The sequence below is a fragment of the Hemitrygon akajei genome, chromosome 3, assembly GCF_048418815.1.
Source record: "Hemitrygon akajei chromosome 3, sHemAka1.3, whole genome shotgun sequence".
NCBI classification, from domain to species: domain Eukaryota; kingdom Metazoa; phylum Chordata; class Chondrichthyes; order Myliobatiformes; family Dasyatidae; genus Hemitrygon; species Hemitrygon akajei.
The window spans coordinates 109,415,981-109,435,397 of NC_133126.1; positions in this window are offsets into that span (position 1 = coordinate 109,415,981).

Genomic DNA, 19,417 nt, shown 5'->3' on the forward strand with positions numbered 1-19,417 from the left:
CTAGACTGGACATTAAGGCCTAGTGTTTGAGGTCTTGCTATCAACAAGTCTGCAGTTTGAGGCCCAGTGTTCAGTGATAGGCATGTCCTGGAATCAAGGCCTGAGGGTCGAATTGGAAGTCCAGAATTATAGGTCCATTGGCCGGAGCCCAGTCTGTGAATTTCTGTGAGTCCACTGGGGAAGTCAAAGCCCAATGTCTGCAAGTCCAAGTCTGCTGTAAGCAGGAAGCCTGCTCTGGGGTTAAAGGAAGGGTGGGAGGGAGGAAAAGAGCTTGTTTTGCTGTTTTTGTTTTGTTGTTTATTGTGTTCTGTGTTCTTGTGCTGAACATTGTGGGATTGCTAAATTGGCGCTGAAATGTGGTGACACTTTTGGGCTGCCCCTAGCAAACCTTCAAGTGTGTTGATTGTTAACATAAACAACACATTTCACTGTTTGTTTCAATATACACATGATAAATAAACTTGAATCTTAAGGCTTTCAACCTGAACTATCAACATTGTTTTTCTTCCCACAGATGCTACCTCACCTGCTGAGTGTTTACAACATTTTCTGCTTCATAATTTCAGCATCTGCAGTGTTTATGATTTCCACAACTGGTTTGTCTGTACACAGATCTGTTCAGAGTTTTATTCCTGTCCCTTCCTCCAAGTATTTGTGCATTGAACCCTATATTTCCCTTTGTAGTACTATCTTCTTTCAGCTTTCATTTTGAGTTGTCCAATTATTTGAAGCTTAGATCTCAACTTCTCTTCACATTGTGAGTTATTAACTTTAGTAGGTGTTGACCCTCACATCCAGCAGTCCAACCTCCCACATATTGAGTTTCATATCCTACCGGTAACGTTAACTCACAAGGTCTATTCCTAAAAGCTTGTCTTCAATCACAATACTTCTAGTTTCACATTTGTGGTGTCACTAAAGACATTACACAAATCAAGCAACATGGTTTAACATCGGTATATGTTTTCCTGCCATCCAAGTACCAAGGGTATCTTTCTCTGGATAAAATTGTTTGGCTTGAAATGAAAAGGCAAATAGAAAAAGTAAAAATACCTCAAGTTCTTGTATAAACAAGCTTCCATCTGACAACTCCCAGCAGGCTTCATCTGGATTTCAATACCACTTTATGTTTCTCATCATATACAATTTATCTGTCATAATTGCTTCCCTCCTACTCCTACATAGTCTCAGTTTATACCTAATGTGCACAGAATTGGTTTGCTAATGGTTGTTAACCTACTGCTCCATATCAAAAACACTTTGGGTGATGTGTTCAGTTTCCTTTTGTTTAAATTGCTACCCAAACATTCCTGATGGAATTTATGGAGAAGTTGTTGTGCCTTCTGAATCCAATTGATAAGGGTTTTTCCTTGCATACTCCCCAATTCACCTTTCCATTTTCGCCAAGGCCCACTCCCTTTCTCACACCACCATCCCATATGCAAATACAGGAGGTAGAACACAGAACATAGATCAGTACACCACAATGTTCTGCCAAACTAATTAGGGTAATGAAAACTATTCTCTTCTGCCTGTATACAGTCCATAGCCCTCTATTCTCTGCCTATGTATGAGTCTCTAGTATGAGCCTCCACTACCACCTCTGTCAGCATGCTCCAGAAACCCAACATTCTTGACCTACGCATCTTTTTTGAACTTGCCCCACTCATCTTCACTGTATCAGAATCAGAATCAGAATCAGACTTTAATCGCCAAGTACCTATGCACATACAAGGAATTTACTTCCAGCAGATGCTGCTTTTCTGCTTATCTATGCCTCACAATTTTATAAACTCCTATCTGATGTCATATAAACAGTACATTTACCTTTCCCCTTCTGCCATTTAGGGACTCCAACAGCCATTCACATGAAGCAGTGATACAATTTTATTGCTTCCAGTTCAGTGCCCTACCTTTAGTATGCATAATTTAGTCTTTAAATTGGAGAAACCAAGCATAGATTGGAGTGATTATTTTGCAGAACCCCTCCACTCTCCCTGCAGGGGTGACCTTAAGTTTCTGTTTATCAGGTTAATTCACTATCTCACTCTGTCCCTCTGAGTTTGGTCTCATTGGGTTCACTGGGTTCCATTGAAGTCCAATATAAGCTCAAGGAACAGCATCTCATCTTCCAGCACAACAAGCTGCAGATCTTCAACCTCTGAAATTGTTGAATTCAGTCTTTCTCGGTCATACCATGGCAGTTCTGATGAAAGTGTTTAATATCAAATACCAATTCCATCTCCCTCCATAGATGTTGCTGACGTTATTCAGTCATATAGCTGAGAAACAGGCATTGAGTCCATGCTGAACATCAAGAACCCCCTTTACCCAAACCCCATTTTATTCTGTCAAATTCCCAGCAACTCATTCTAGTTCTACCACTCACCTTACACAGGGACAATTTATAGTGACCAGTTATCCTGCATGTGCAAGGACACCTGAGCAATAAGAGGAAACTCACACAGACAGTATTAGAAGTCGGTATTGAACCTGGGTCGCTGAGCTGTGAGGCAGTAGATCTGTGGTATCACCCACATCTGCTGGATATTTCCAGCAGTCTCTTTTATTTCAGATGTCTGACAATTGCTGTGTTCTGTGCCTCACTCTTCTAGTATTTCTTTTCCTAGTCCATTCATTTTCTTCTAATTATAAACTCCAGACAGATCAGCTGCACAAACACATTTTCACCACAGTTTGCACTATCACTGGTGATTTTGAGTTTCATCCTATCGTAGATATTCCCTTTGTTTACTCCTTCTGCTCTTTGCAAATTAGAACATGCTGCACTTCTAACATTTCCTCATTCTGGTAAAAGGTCAGTGACATGAGGTGCTAACTCTATTTCTTTTTCCACAGATGATGCCTGACCTACTGAGAATGTCCTGAATTTTGTATTTATATTTCAGATGAAGTGAGTGCCACTGGAGTAATTGAACAAGTTGCTTTGACAAAGTTACTTTCTTATGGTCTTTACGGAATCCAATAAGCAGGCATAAGAAAGCCTGCTTATGCCTTTCATAAATGAAAACCAAGTGAACAGACTGAAAATGAGAAACAGTAGGTTCCAAAGTTGAACATTTACAGCAAGTTCTAAGGAGCTGACGTAATCATGTTGTTCAAAGTGTTAAGAGTCTTTCATAACCTCAAAATGTTCTGTTGGTTTACAACCACTGAATTCTTTCTTAGTTTTAAATTTAAGAGGAGGGAAAACCTTGAACAGCCAATGAGAAGAAAAATGCTTTGGCAGAAATGAATGGACATTGTAATGTTTTGTAACTACAGAAACTAATCAAAATAAAACACAAGAGCTGGGATGTATGTTGTCAATGAAGTTTTTCTTTAGTAAAGTGCTCATATATACCATGGAGGCACATTGATGTATGTCATTCATGTACTTCTTACACAAAACCTTTTATTCTTTTATCTTTATATCTTCCCTGTGCAGACCATTTATTTTTGTCTGCCCATCATGCTGTTTGTATGTGTCCTACATTGTTACATTTTCTCAAGTTTTGCCTTTAAATCTGCGTTGTTCTGGTGGATGTGAGCCCCTGACACAATGGTAACACAATTTGTTTGGCCAGGCAGTTTTCTGTTTAGATGTTGCAATTTTGTTGATGAACAGTTTCCTTCCTGGCTGCAACTCAATTGCATATCTGGCTGCTGTTTCCATTGATACAATGAGTTGTCCATTGGTTATGCTCCATTTTTGAATACTTTCTTGTAAGTTTACACAAACTAAATAATCTCCCTATGCATTATTATGCCCATTCCCGAACTGGCAATGTTCTGACGTTTTTCTCAATTCAACCACATTAGTTAAAATGGACTTTTCCTTTTTATTTTGATTATGAAATGTAAAGCATTCTGCAGTAAACAATGGTTTTGTTTCTAAATGTTCCTGCATTACATAGAGGAGACCTTGTGCAAAACAACCTAAAGGTTAACTTGCAGGTAGAGTTGGTGGTGAGGAAGGCAAATGGAATGCTAGCCTTCATTTCAAGAAGTCTACAATATAAGAGGAAGGATGTGATGCTGAGGCTTTATAAGGCACTTGTGAGGCCTCACCTTGAGTATTGTGAACAGTTTTGGGCTCCTCATCTAAATAAAAGATGTGCTGGCAATGGAGGGGGTTCAGAGGAGGTTCTCAAGGATGATTCCAGGAATAAAAGGTTTATCATATGAGGACTGTTTGATAACTCTAGGTAACTCTAGGTCTGTACTCGGTAGAATTTAGAAGAATGAGGGGTGATCTCATTGAAACTTTTCCAATGTTGAAAGGCCTAGACAGAGTAGATGTGGAAAGGATATTCCACATTGTGGGGAGAGTCTAGGATAAGAGGGCACAGCCTCAGGATAGAGGAGCATCAATTTAAAATAGAGATGCAGAGAAATCTCTTTAGCTGGAAGGTTGTGAATTTGTGGAATTTATTACCAAAGGCAGCTGTGGAGGCGAGGTTGTTGGGTGTATTTAAGGTGAAGATTGATAGGTTCTTGATTGGACATGGTCTCAAAGTTTACAGTGAGAGGCTGGGGAGTGGGGCTGAGGAGGGGATAAAAGGATCTGTCATGATTGAATGGTGGAGCAGACTCAATGGGCCAAATCACCTAATTCTGCTCCTATGTCTTATGTTCTTATTCACAATAACAGCCAAGCTCCTTTCAGCTGGTTTGGTTGGAGAAGTTAAAATTTGAAGCAAACTGTATTCTTTTCCACCTATTTCACTCAGCAGAACTGTCACTTGTTTCTTATCAGCTGTTCCGTTCGTTTTAAAATACTGCTCAATTTATTCAGTATACATCATCCGGTTATCTGATGTATAATCGAGCGCATCTATCTTTATGATGTAGCCAGGCATAACGGATATGTTTTATTATTATTATCATCACCTTTTACTCACCGTTTATGAACACATGTCCATACACATTGTTTGTTATTTTCATCCCTTTTCTGCATTTTTTTAACTTGATCATTTCTCTCTTCTTCAAAAGAAACATTTACTGTGCTTTTTTCTTACCTCAGACATCTTTCTCCTCTTCTGAAGAAAAATTCATATTGCACTTAAAGAAGTAAGTAGCTATCTGGGGTTCATATTAAAATCTCCTTGTCGCCACTGTTGTATTTTGTAGATTCCGGAAACTAATCGTAAGAAAAAAGCAGGAACCGGGATATGTTTTGTCTACTTACTTTTCTTTATCGAGGTTCTCACATATGACTTGGTGGCATAATGATGAATGCCATTTATGTGCTTCTTACATATAATCCTTAGTGAATTAGGTAAACAAAGAATGCTTAATCAAACAATATATTTACAATACTATTGAAATATAAAATACACGAAAGACATGACCCACCCAGTTTCTAAATCAATAATTCCACTCTTTCTCCAACTTCAAAGTGTGCTTTGTGACAGAATGATAAAGCTCTAAGAATGCGTTGCTGCAGGAATGCCCTGCCTTGCCCTGCCCTGCTGACAGAATCCTCCTGTCTTATTCAGATGACAGAGACTGAACTTAATTAATACTGGATTATCTCATTAATTGTCAGAATGGATTGTGGCTGTTTCTGGCTATTACAGAATGTGTAAGCTTTCCTATCTCTTTTTTTCAAGTGGTTCACAAGAATATTTGAAAGACTGAATTCCCTTTCTTCCTGAATCTTGGCTATTTTATCATTCTTTCTTCAGCTCCCAAGGTAACTTTAAACAAGGGAAAAACTTCTCATTTCACCAATCCCGTTGGAAAGAAAAGAAAGCATCTGGGAAACTATTTAATTCAGCTTGTAGAAATTCATGCATTCAAGTGTAATTGGCTGAGCCTTGAAGACTATGAAGGAAAACATCTGTTCTGCACCACTGGCTCCCAGCAGTTTCATTTCTAAAGGTCTTCACTGTGTGCAGGGTAGACTTTGATTTGCCTTTCACTGAATAACAGAGATGAAGCACTCAACATAAATCAACGAACTTTGTAGCTAAGTAACAAAGCTTTAACCTCAGCCTCAGTGAAGTATCACAGGCTTCTTGGTCAACTTATTCCCGTAATTGATATATCTTTTAAAGCCTGCTTTAAAATTCTGCACTGCTTTTAAGTATTTTGGTATGTTGACAGGTTTGGTAAAGCTCCTCATTGTCAAGGATGAACTGGAGGGCTTGACATTTCTAGCAGTTAGCTAGTATCTATAGACAATGTTATGGCCCACTTGGATTGACAAATCCCACTGGGCTTTATTACTGTTCAGTGGTTAAATCAGTGAGGGGAATTTGCAGGGTTACTATGGTCCTGCAGGTTCTAAGGTCTCAGATGTGCAACCCACAGTCTCTGCCACAGCTAGGACAGAAGCTGTGATTGGTAGATGTTATACACAGGCTTTTGTGTTCCTCAGTAATGATGCACAGTAGAGACTGGGCTTTGTTGTTGCTGTTTAAAGCATGTCGGGGTGATATTATTTCCATGCTCACAGCTGTCACCAGCAATCCCAAGAACACTATTAGGGGAAATGCCCTCTTCCCTTCCTCCTTGTGGTCTTCTGGCAACATTGGAATGGTCATTTGGGCCTCTGCCCTAAGGCCTTGCTACTGCTCCCTACATATCCTACAAGACAGGAGGTACTGAAGCCTGAAGTCCCACATCACCAGGTTCAAGCAGAGCTTTTTCTCTTCAGCCATTCAGTTTTAGAATAAACCTACACAGCTTGAATCATGACAGTTGAGCAGCAAACAATCAATTTTATCACTTTGCACTAAAGTCCACGCTACATGTTCTAATCATGTCTTTTCTTGTTTTGTAAAAATTTTGTGTAATTTGTTATTTTGTGAATGCTTCTCATCTGTGCTATGTGCAAATGATGCTGCAGCAAGTCAGTTTTCATTGTACCTTTGCAAACATGTGCTTGACAACAAACTCAGCATTGACTTAAAACTCTATGAAAGCATTCATGGCTTGAGCTAATCATGGTAAAGTATTGCACTGTGTAGCCACCTTCTCCTGGTCCTTGGATCGCTACCTGGCTCCACAGATGGTGAATGTGCTGTATGAAGGAGCACTGAATAAATTAACCTTAGGTTCTGTAGAAGTGCAATAGGGTTAGGGTTAGGGTAGCGACTCAAAGGAGTTGGGTTGTCTCCAGTAACAAGATCAACAAACGGGGGGATCATTTTCCTACTGTCTACATTCTGGCATCCTAACTTTCAAAATGACACACTTTTCACATTGAAAAAAACCCACAAACCAGGGCCTGATGGCCTGATGAGCCTTGACTAGGTTGCCTGAATGAGGGTGTCCGATGTTGAGAAACCCAAAAGACACTTATAATGTGTCCCAGTGCACATCAGGTTCATAAAGGCGTAGGCCAGATCAAATTGGCAGGGTGAAGTGACACTGCATCTCTGCTAATGAGGTCAACAAACACAAGAGGGATAATTTTCCCACTGCCTGCTTACTAACAACCCCTGAGCTGATTTGACATTTTGTTAAAATACGCAGAAATGTTACAGAGGTCAACATGTGCAGAATGTTTCATGGTGAAGAAATTTAGAACAGAGTCAATCTCACATAAAATTTAGACCACTTTTAACTGAGAGGAAAATAAATTTCTTTGTTCTCTACTTTGCAGTCAATGGGATTTCAGTTACTGAGTCCATTCAAATCAGAGATCACTAGGTCTCTGGATATTAGGGGAATCAAGAAAAATGGGGATACTGTAGGATAATGGAACTGAGGTAGAAAATCAGAACCTTGTCAAATGGTGGAGCAAGCTCGAAGGATCACATTGCCTAATCTAGCCTCCAATTCATTTGCTCTACAGTATAACAACAAGTGGCTCAGGTGCTGTGTGTGACCATTGATCCAGCATTGTTTCCTGTGTTTGGTTCAGGGATATCCAACTTGGAATGGTGGACACATTGAATGAATGTGGACACCTTTCAGGAGATTCAGGAGGGAGTTCTATTTACTTATTTCAGAAGCATATTTTGTTCATAATGTATACTGCAAATACAATTAATACACTACTTTCTGTATATTTAATGTACCATCTATGCAATATATACTCTTATATCAACAGTACTCATATTTCCTCTTTAAGTAAAATATCCATAAAGTGTTTGAGAGGTGTTGCACAGAGCCCAGTTCCTTAGTGTCCAGTGGTGGCTAGACCATAGACTGCGGCCTTTCCCCATGGAGCCATTGTGTTGGCTGCACTGAGACTCAGCATGTAATACTGCAGCCTGGAATGTGCGAGTCAGCAGCATGTCCTTGTGGACCTCTCCCCACAGAGGAAGGCCAATAATTATTGGACAAACCAAAGTGGGTATTTCACTGAGTGTATGACTTCTGTCACGTACCCCATGACGGGTTAAAGAACCAGCAGAAATGGAAAACACATTGGAGTCTGGTATTGCTATAAACTAATAGTGTTTATTAGTAACTACGCAATACAGTAATATAAATGCAGATATATTACACAGTTTAGCAATGATATATATGTACATAAGTGTGGAAATAGGAACAGAAGTTCCTAAGTTACATCTAAGTTACAGGGAAAGATTGAACAAGTTAGGTCATTCCCATTCTTTGGAGCATAGAAGGTTGAGGGGGGACTTGATAGAAGTATTTAGAAATATGAGGGGGACAGATAGAGTTGATGTGGATAGGCTTTTTCCATTGAGAGTAGGGGAGATTCAAACAAGAGGACATGATTTGAGAGATGGGGGCAAAAGTTTAAGGGTAACACAAGGGGGAATTTCTTTACTCAGAGAGTGGTAGCTGTGTGGAATGAGCTTCCAGTAGAAGTGGTAGAGGCAGGTTCGGTATTGTCATTTAAAGCAAAATTGGATAGGTATATGGACAGGAAAGGAATGGAGGGTTATGGGCTGAGTGCGGGTTAGTGGGACTAGGTGAGAGTAAGCATTCGGCATGGACTAGAGGGGCCGAGATGGCCTGTTTCCGTGCTGTAATTGTTATATGGTTATATGGTGAAAACTAGGCTCTTCCAAACCTAGGGGTGATTGGATACAGTCTTACAATGATGAAGAGAGTTCAGTTCAGTTCGAGGTAGTTAGTTGAGTAGCGTTGGAGAGAGAGAGAGGCTGATGCCGTCGATCTTCCCGTTGTCTTCTGAAATCCTGTTGAAGTCACCGACTGTGACCATAACACATGCAACCATCTTCAGTGATGGAATTATCAGCCAGGCAAGGGTGGACACACAAATGATTCCCCACCGGTCACACCTTTCCACACTGCGAGCGCCACTGATCGATTTCCCTGAATCAATCCTTCAAAAACCTGCATTCATGTAGGCGTAACAAAGCTCGTGCAGTGTCCAACACCGTGTGTCTGTCTGTGTAATAGCGGACCTGGTTTTTATCTCCGCATTTTGGACACCAGCTGTCTATCAACTTGCTCCACCCTCTTCTCTCTGTAAGAACTTTACAAGCAGGCAAGTGTCCTTGTGGAAAGGTAAACAACTTGTAGAGAAACCATAACATTAATCTTTTGACCAGTTTCTGTCTCTCTCTCTCTCACTGCGTTGGACACCTCTCTCTCTCTCTTAATAGCAGCACAGTTCATAGGGTCAATTCTGGACTCCATCACAAACTAGGGTCATTTCTGAACCCCGTCACACTTCCCAGCAGCAAGTGATAAGCACCATCAATAGATATGAGAGCTCTACAGAAGCTTGTGAGCATAGGATTCTTAACTCCGAATGCCCGCATACTTCCTTATTACAAGATTAGTAGTGTACAATTGAGCTATGTAAAAATTTCCTTTCATGGCAGATGGTGAATTTCTGGAAGGTTGTGAAGGCTGGAACCTCAGAAGTACTTGAGGTGGAAATAGATAAATATTTGAAAAATCAAAAGGATTTTGAGCTGGCAGAGGAGTTGAGGTCTGGGTAAAGAGCAGGCTTGAAGGGCAGAGTGGTCGATTTCTGCGGCTATTTATTCATGCTCTTCTGTTCCACTTCTGCCTCACCCTACAGACGCTCACTCATCCATTGCACTTTCTCCCATCACTGTTGGAGCACTCAGAACCAGCAACTCGTTTAAACAAACATGATGAAGTGCAATTGAGCTCCAATAAAGCTCTCATTTAAAGATCTGTTAAAATGGATTTGCATTACATTACAACTTATTTACTGACCTACTTAAGTTTCAGCTAAATGTGATTAGTTGTCAGGATCAGAATTTTGACAAAGCTTGAAATTGGCATTGCAGTTCATTGAAAAAGGATTGTTGTTGGAAATAAGCATGAGATTGAAACTAATTAGAATCTTATTAGATATGTTGAGCCATTTCACTCTCTGATTCCCCTCACCCACAAATACTGACGTTGTTTGTCTTATAAGCTTTGTTACCAATGTAGAATTAATTAGTTCTGTGCTGTAAACTCAGTCTTTCTCCAGAACCACAGCAAAGAATCCTGCAACATTTCCTTTCAGATCTGTTCCAGTGTCCTGCAATCAGGAGACTTCAGTGTGAGAAAAGATTTAACCTCCTGCCTGGTTCTTGATTATACAACAATGAACATGTTGGGTTAGGTCCCAGAACATGACATGGATGAATGGGTCTTTGAATTGATTGGAGCTGTAACTAAGAACATGTCGCATGCCCATTGGGGAGAGATTAGAATCACAGTCCTTGGATCTGTGGCTTGAGTTTATTGCACACAGACCTGTTGACCTAGATCACTCTAGAAATGTTTTATAATCCATGGGGGATGGTCATTTCAGTTTATGGTACTGATTCAAAGCAATAACCACTGGCTCACAGCCCTCAAACCAATTGGACTTCTGCATTTAGTACATTGGGACTGTATTTGCATTTCCAAAACTACAACAATAAATCACTTAACTATAGCTTTATTAACAGAGCAATGGAGTACAGCTACTCTGAGGCTATGTCCACACTACACCAGATAAATTCGTAACCGAAGCTTTTTCTCTTCATTTTTACACTTTGTCCACACTAAAACGGCATTTTCGTCTCCCAAAACCGGAGCTTTTCAGAAACGCTCTCCAAAGTGTGTAATTTTAAAAATGCCGCTCGTGCAGATCAGTGTGGATGAGGTAACCAGAGAAATCTGAAAATGGTGTCAGATGGCAGCGCGCCATTTCATTGTTTACTTGAACGCAACCTATCAATTTCAGAACAGACAGCAATGAGACTGAAGCCAGAAGAGTTAGAAATGTACTCACCAAATACTTTGACCCATAACTTACTGAATAAATAAGTATACTCACTTTGCCCTGTTTTCTGTCCTTGCTTGTATGAAGGTGGTTTACCTATTTATGCAAGTACTTCTCTGACAATAGATGTGTAACAGCCTAATGTAACGTTGTATGGAAATACAAGATAACACTGATGCAGACATGTTTTATACATTTAACAAGGTGCTTTACTAATGCAACAGAGTTAGTCAGTTTTTCAATGTTTGTCATCAGCCAGGTCATACTGTCCATGAACTCCCTGTCGGTTGTCTCCGTACGCTCCAGTATTTTTTTTTTACTTTTAAGTCCTCCTGCGTGAGAGCGAACAGCTGTCCATCATTTAAGTTTTTCTAGTCTGCACAAATGCACACTTTCATGGCGAATTTGACACCAAACATGTCGCTTGTTTTCGGTAGATGTGTCCAGTGCATGCGCAGTAGGAGGAGATTCGCTGAAATATCTGTTTCAATGTAGACTGAGATATTTTAAAAAATATAGTGTGGACGCCTATCGTTTTTATGTGAAACCAGCGTTTTCAAAATTATCTGGTCTAGTGTGGATGTAGCCTGAGTCTAGTACACAATTCTCCAGAACTTCTGCCATTTCAAAAGGGATCCCACCACCAAACACATCTTTCCTCCTCCCCATTTTCTGCTTGCCACAAGTATCGCTTCCTACACGACTCCCTTGTCCATTCATCCCTCCCCAATGATCTCCCTCCTGGCACTTATCCTTGCAAGCGGAACAAGTGCTACACCTGCCCCTACACCTACGCCTCCACTACCATTCAGGGCCCCAAACAGTCCTTCCAGGTGAGGCGACAATTCACCTGAGAGTCAGTTGGGGTCACTTACTGTGTTTGGTGCTCCCGGCTTGGTCTCCAGTGAGACCCGATGTAGATTGGGAGACCACTTCACCGAGCAGCTATGTTCTGTCTGCCAGAACAAGCGGGATCTCCCAGTGACCACCCATTTTAATTCCACTTCCCTTTCCCATTCCGATATGTCTATCCATGGTCTCCTCCACTGTCATGATGAAGGAACAACACCTTATATGCCATCTGATTAGCCTCCAACCTGATGGTATGAACATTAATTTCTCGAACTCCCGGTAATGGCCTGTTCACCATTTCCCATCCTCTTTTCCCTCCCTCACCTTATCTCCTTGCCTGCCCATCACCTTCCTCTGATGATCCTGCACTCGTCTTTCTTCCATAGCCTTCCATCCTCACCTATCAGACTCCCCCTTCCTCAGACCAATCAACTTCCCAGCTATTTACTTCATCTCTCCCCCTCCCAGTTTCACTATCATCTTGTCTTTCTCTCTTCTCCCTCCCACCTTTCAAATCTTTCAAACACCATCTTTTTCTCTCCAGTCTGGCCGAAGGGTCTCTGCCTGAAATGTCAATTGTACTTTTTTCCATAGATGCTGCCTGGTCTGCTGAGTTCCTCCAGCATTTTATGTGTGTTGCTTGGAATACAGGTAAGGTGATTTTGTGGTTTGAGCATATTGCCCAAGCAGAAATTATTAATATTTGTGGATGAGTCCCTGCACAAGGTGTCTGGATCCCGATACAGGATCTTGATCCAAAATGTTCACAATTCCTTCCCCACACAAATGTCGCTCAACCTGATGGGTTCCTGTTTTTTGTTCCAAAATATGCAAACTGTTGTGTCTCCATTGTCTAAACTTAATATTCTGTCGGGATTTCTAAAGAACAAGATGTGAACAGGAGAAGCTGGCTTGTTTTTGCCGAGCTTAGCCATCTTTTACAAAGTCAAAGTACATTTATTTTCAAAGTATGTGTATTATATATAACCTTGAAATTCGTCTCCTTGCAGACAGCTACAGAACACAGAAACCCAATAGATCCCATTAAACAAAGTAAACTGTCAAACCGCCAATGTGTGGGGGAAAAGAAACAAATATTGCAAACAACAAGAGCAAGCAGCAACTGAAGTTCACAAAAGTGAGCCCATAGTCATGTAGTCAGTCATCATTGCAGTCTTACTTCAGTAAACCTCATGGAGCAGTGAGCTGAACCGGCCTGTCTCTCACCTTCTAAACTACTTAAGAACTTTTTAAAAGCTATTACTAATGCTTTTTGAGAGAGTGATTTAGAGGCATATCATATTTTTACTGAGTTAAGTATTGTATGTAATTAGTTTTGCTACAACAAGTGTAAGGGACATTGGAAAAAATGTTGAATTTCCCCATGGGGATGAATAAAGTATCTATCTATCTATCTACCTCCCGCCCGACACCTTGACCTGCTATAACTCCCTGCTATTTGACTGTTCACAGGACTCCATGATGCTGTTGATTCTGGAATGGTTATCACAGAATGGAAGGCAGTAAATGTAACCCCACTGAGAGAAATGGGGGAGAGGGAGAGGAAAACCAGGAATTAGGCTGTAACCAGGGAGACAATAATAATGGGTGTAGGCAAAGCTAACATGGAACTTTCAAAGGGAAATCAGGTTTGATAATGTATCAGAGCTTTTAGAGGTTGCAAATGCAGTGGCACATTTAGAATTTCTGAGGGAGTTTGAAAAGGTGGGAAACAAGTGATTATTTAAGTGACATTAGAAGGTTTTGGGTCTATTGGTTAACATACAGAAAACAGAGCAGAACAAGTGGCTTAATTTCGAGTGATGACAGGTGGGGAATGGCAGAGATTGGTGCCGGGGTCTCGGGTGTTTGGTCTGTACGAACGATTTGTATAAGGGCGTTTAATGCGATCTAATGAAGAGTGTTAAAACCTGTAATGCAAGTGGAGTTCTTTGTGCAATTATTAAAGAAAGAACATATTTATGACTCAAGAGGCACATCAAAGATTCACTAGTCTAATTCCTGGGATGGTGGGTATATCCTACAAGGGGAGATTAATCTGACTAACTCTTCACTCACTCGGGTTGAGAAGAATGAGAGATAATCTCATAGAAATTTCCAAGATTCTCATGAAGCTTGTCAGGGTGATGTTTCAGCTGACCAGGAGTCACAGCTCAAAGTAAGCAATCAAGCATTCAAGATTGATAGAAAAAGAAATTCCTTACAGAGAGTAAAGTGAATTTTTAGAATCCTTCAATCAGGATGATCAGTCACTATGTACATTCAAGACAATAATCGATTTTTAGATATTAAAGGAACCAGGAATATCATGGATGAGCAATAATTTCCCAAAACTAATTGACGATAAAACTGAAATACTTTTGGTTAGTCACAAAGTCAAAAGAGATTAACTTTTTGATAAACTTGGGAACTTGGTTCCCCCTGTAAAATCTGAAATAAAAAACTTGGGTGTTATGCTTGATGCAGATTTGAATTTTAAGTCCAACATAACAAAAGTGACCAGAGCAGCATTTCAAACACTTAAGGAATATTGCAAATGTACGTCTATTTCTGTCACATAACGATGCTTAAAAACTAACTTGTGCCTTTATATCAAAATATCTAGATTATGCCAGTGAACTTCTTACTGGTCTTCCAAAGCAATCTATTGACAAACTTCAACTCATTTAGAATGTCACTGCTGGATTTCTAACTAAAACCAGGATGAGGAAGCAATCACTCCCATCCAAACTACTTTGCATTTGCTTCCAGGATCTTTTGGAATTGATTATAAAGTTCCCTTAATTGTTTTTAAAGCTCTCAATGGTCAGGGATAGGCATATATCACCAAACCTTTTTTGCTTTATAATCTCAGATCTTCTTCTGCTGGTCCTTAAGTTTACACCATCCCCCTTAAAAGATAATTGCCAGTTAGCTTTTTTTTTTAACTATGCTCCTAAACCGTGGAAGTCAATGCCTAAAACTATAAGGGATGCAGACTCAGTTGACACTTTCAAATGCCAGCTCAAAATCTATTTATGTAGCCTTGCTTTTAGTTAACATCTTTTTGTCTTTTATTTTCATGTTTGCATTTTATTCCATTGTAAAAATTGTCTGTTTGAAAAATGCTCTAAAAATAAGTTATTTTTATAATGCAGGAAGTGAGGTAGACAATCTGATTGGCCGTCTGAAGCAGGCTTGAGGAGACAAACTACCTACACTTGCTTCTGTTTTCTACATTGTGATGTTAAATTGCCAATTTCCAAGGTCTAGTAGATTATCACAGAACAAGGAATCTGCTACCATTCACTGAATTCTCTGACTGGACGCGTGCTTTCAACTTGTACATGCAGGTTGAGTTTGTGGAGATACATGTTCAATGCCTTTGAGTAAAGGCAATCTTAACTGAAACATTGAGTTCATATGGAAAGACCACGTCCTTTCATCTAAAGAGCTAAATCACCTTCTGTGCCTTTAGACTGAAGGGGAGGAGACATTGTGTCTCCACAATCTGTTCCTGTCAGAAACTTCTGATTTCTCATTCAGCACGTTGATCTCCCCAATTTAGTCCATCAACCATTCTCCTTCCTGGCCTTTCAATCTCCAAAATTATCTCTGGACCTTCTCCCCTGTCTCTTATCTCCCTCGCAATATTCCAAAAATCCCCTTAACTTTTAAATGATGCCATTATAGCCCTATTCACCAATGTCTAGCCCAAGTCTGTACAGCGTCATCGTAGTGTAGCGGTTGGTGAGACTTTATTACAGCTCGGGGCATTCCAGAGTTCTGAGTTCAATTCTGGCACTGTTTGCAAGAGGTATTTCCCGTGGAGTGCACGGGTTTCCCTGGCTGCTCCAATTTCCTTCCACAGTCTAAGATGTACCAGGGAGGCTAACTGGTCATTGTGAATTGTCTCGTGATTAGGTTAATCAGGGTCGTTGGGGTCGCTGGGCAGCCTGGCTCGAAGGACTGGAAGGGCCTGTTCTGCACTGTAATTGCTAAATAAATACATAAATAAATAAATCAGTACAGGCAGAAACCACAATTCCTCTCCCTCTCAGTCTGGTCGAGGCAACAACGAAAGCACTGATTGCCCCATTTACCCACAGCTCCCCCACACCCTGCTACACATGCCCCTCACCTCTGCATTGATGTTGATCACCTATCTACATCCAGGCCTGATGACTGTAGTCTCCTTCCCTAACCAGTGACGGGCCACAGCCAAAGAACAGTGGAACATTTCATACCTTAGGGGCAAAGGAAGCCAACAGGCTCCTGACCATGACTACCATAGAGCCCTGCTGCCACAACATTCTTTCACACCTGGTGGATGCATTATAATTTGATGACCTGTATACTTTATGCAAGAATATCCTAAAGTATAGAGGAGATTAATGACAGGTAAAATTTCTTGCAATTATAGCTATGGTGAAAAGGTTTTATAATTCCTTAAAGTCATAAGTAAATCTTAAGATTATCAATGTAAAGCTCTAATCTGCTATGTTGTATTTTTTGGACTGCCTAGGATTTTTATGGCTTAAAGCACAGACACTGTTCTGGTCTACATCTTCTTTAAATTCAAGCCTGGTTAAGTTACGTTCAGGGTTCCAGTTTAGCCATCAGTAGTTGTAACAACTGTGATACAACAACAGTTCTAGGTCCAGCCCTTACCTGTAAAGTCCCAGCATTGAAAACTCAGATCAATCCACTAAGTTGTACACTATTCATTTCTGCAACGTCCACAATTTCCTTCTGTCACGAATCCCGTGACAAGTTGAAAAGGACCAGCAGAAATGGAACATTCCTGGAGTCTGGTTTACTATAAATTAAGACTATATTTATTACTACTATGAATTAATATCATTAAAACCGGATAATATGATACAGGTTATAAACTATATATATATCTCTGTAAATGTGTGTGTGTGTGGATACAAAGATAATAGTCCCAGAGGTAGATATTGGTCTTACGGTGTCAGGTAAGTTTAAGCAGTTCAGTTCACTTTGTGTTGTGTCGAGTTGAATTGACGGAGAGAGAGAGAGTTAATTGAGTTGATGTTTACATTGGCAGCTTTAGTTATTCTTGTTTCTGAAGTCTTTAGAGTCACTTCATGTGAACCCCACACAGACACAGACGGACAGAGCCCCTTCTAGGGAACGGTCTACTAACCCACAGCACGGGTTCACCACCAGCAGACCCCCACAGGCAAGCTCTTACCCACTGGTAATCACAGGTCGAAATTAATTGGTCTGTGGCCTCCACCCTCGTGGTGGTCTTAAACTCCACCAGTGGTTTCTCGGGTAGTTTCCTCACTTCTCCCGTGTCGCGTCTCCTCTGCCGTTATCAGACCAACTCCTCAACTTTTTATATTCCATCCGGAATTCCAACTGTCCGTTAGCTCAACCGCTCTGAGCTGTTACCATGGTGACTTCCCAGCTCGTGTCTCAGCTGGCGCCATACTCTCTCTCTCTCAAGGTCACAATTAAAAGTGTTATCAAAACCAAGTCAGAGTCCTCTCTCTCTTTTAATTGCCTCCTTTTTCATTAGACTGCTGAATTTTCTAGTAGTTTCTCACCTGCGTGACACCTCCCCCTTTTGGGAAAATTTTGATCTTTGAGCAAAATTTTGCTCACTCACAGATTCTACACACCAAGCACTACATTCTACTTCACAAAGTGTACATTTAGCATTTACACAGTTCAAAAGTATTTTTTTTAACAGCGGGATAGGCAATCCACAATGACCTTGTTCGTACCCCTTAAGTGTCTTATCTCGATATCAAACTGCTGTAAACACAGGCTCCAGTTTAATAAATGCCGATTTCGATCTTTAATCTTATCTAAAAACATCAAAGGGTTGTGGTCAGTGTACACCAGTAACGGCTTTTGTGCAGCACTGACGTAAACCTCTTAAATGTTGTAATGCAAAAATGAGGGACAGCAATTCTTTTTCTATTGTCGAGTAATTTTTCTGGTGCACATTAAATTTTTTGGAAACGTATGCCACCGGATGTTCCATATCATCATCTCCCCTCTGTAATAGCACTGCCCCTATAGCTTCATCGCTAGCGTCCATCGCTAGGGAGAACGGCTTAGTGAAGTCAGGTGCCTTTAGCACTGGATGGTGACACAAGATATCCTTTAACTATTCGAACACCTTTTGGCAATGCTCATCCCACACAAATCATTCACTCTTTCTCAACAGTTTTGTCAGTGGAAGGGCAATATCCGCAAAGTTCTTGCAAAATTTTTGATAATACCCCACCATACCTAAAAACCTTCTCAAGGCTCTCTTACCTGTTGGAATGGGTACATCAGCGATAGCCCGAACTTTCCTTTTCACAGGAGCTAGTTGACCCTGGTCCACCACCTAACCAAGATATGTGAGCCTGGTGTGACCATACTCACTCTTGGTAAGGTTCACTGTCAAATTAGCTTTAGAGAGCCGATCACATAATTTCTCTATTGTTACAATGTGTTCCTCCCACGTGTCATTCCATACTACTAAATCGTCAATATATGCCCCAGTATTCTTCAAACCTTGAATCACAGAGTTTATCATACGTTGGAATGTCCCAGGGGCATTTTTCATCCCGAAAGGCATCACATTATACTTGTACAACCCCGAGGGGGTGCCGAATGCCGATACCTCTTGAGCCCTATCGGTTAAGGGAACGCACCAGTACCCTTTTAGCAGGTCAATTTTTGTTAGGTACTTAACCTTCCCCACCCTATCGATGCAGTCATCTACTCTGGGAATAGGGTAAACATCTGTTTTGGTTATTGCATTGACCTTTCTATAACCTGTGCAAAATCTCATTGTCCCATCGGGCTTGGGAACTATCATGCACGGGGAAGCCCACGCAGAGATGGATGGCCTGATAATACCATTGGCCAACATATATTCGATTTCCTGTTCCACTACTTTACTACATTCTAAATTCATCCTGTAGGGGCGCTGTTTCACTGGATCAGCCTGCCCCACAATGACATCATGTGTAGCGATACTACACTGCCTCGGTGTATCTGGGAATAGATCGGAATGTTTGCCAATTAGCTCCTTTATCTGTTTTTGTTGCTTTGGTTCCAGGTGGTTAATTTTACTGTCTATGTTCTCCAAAACACTAGCATTCTTGAGTCGAGCTGAAACCAGACACTGCTCATTACACTCACCCGTTATCTCTGAGCTAGTCTTTGCAGCTGGGTCTTGTTTGGTCGTGACCCCAACTGATACAGATTTAGAGTCAAAATAAAGTTTGATTGAGTGGCCTTCCTTCTATCAGGTGTCCTGATAACTTAGTTCAGCTCATCAATTTTCCTCATTATTTCATAAGGTCCACTAAATTGAGCCTGGAGAGGGTTATTCTCCAAGGGAAA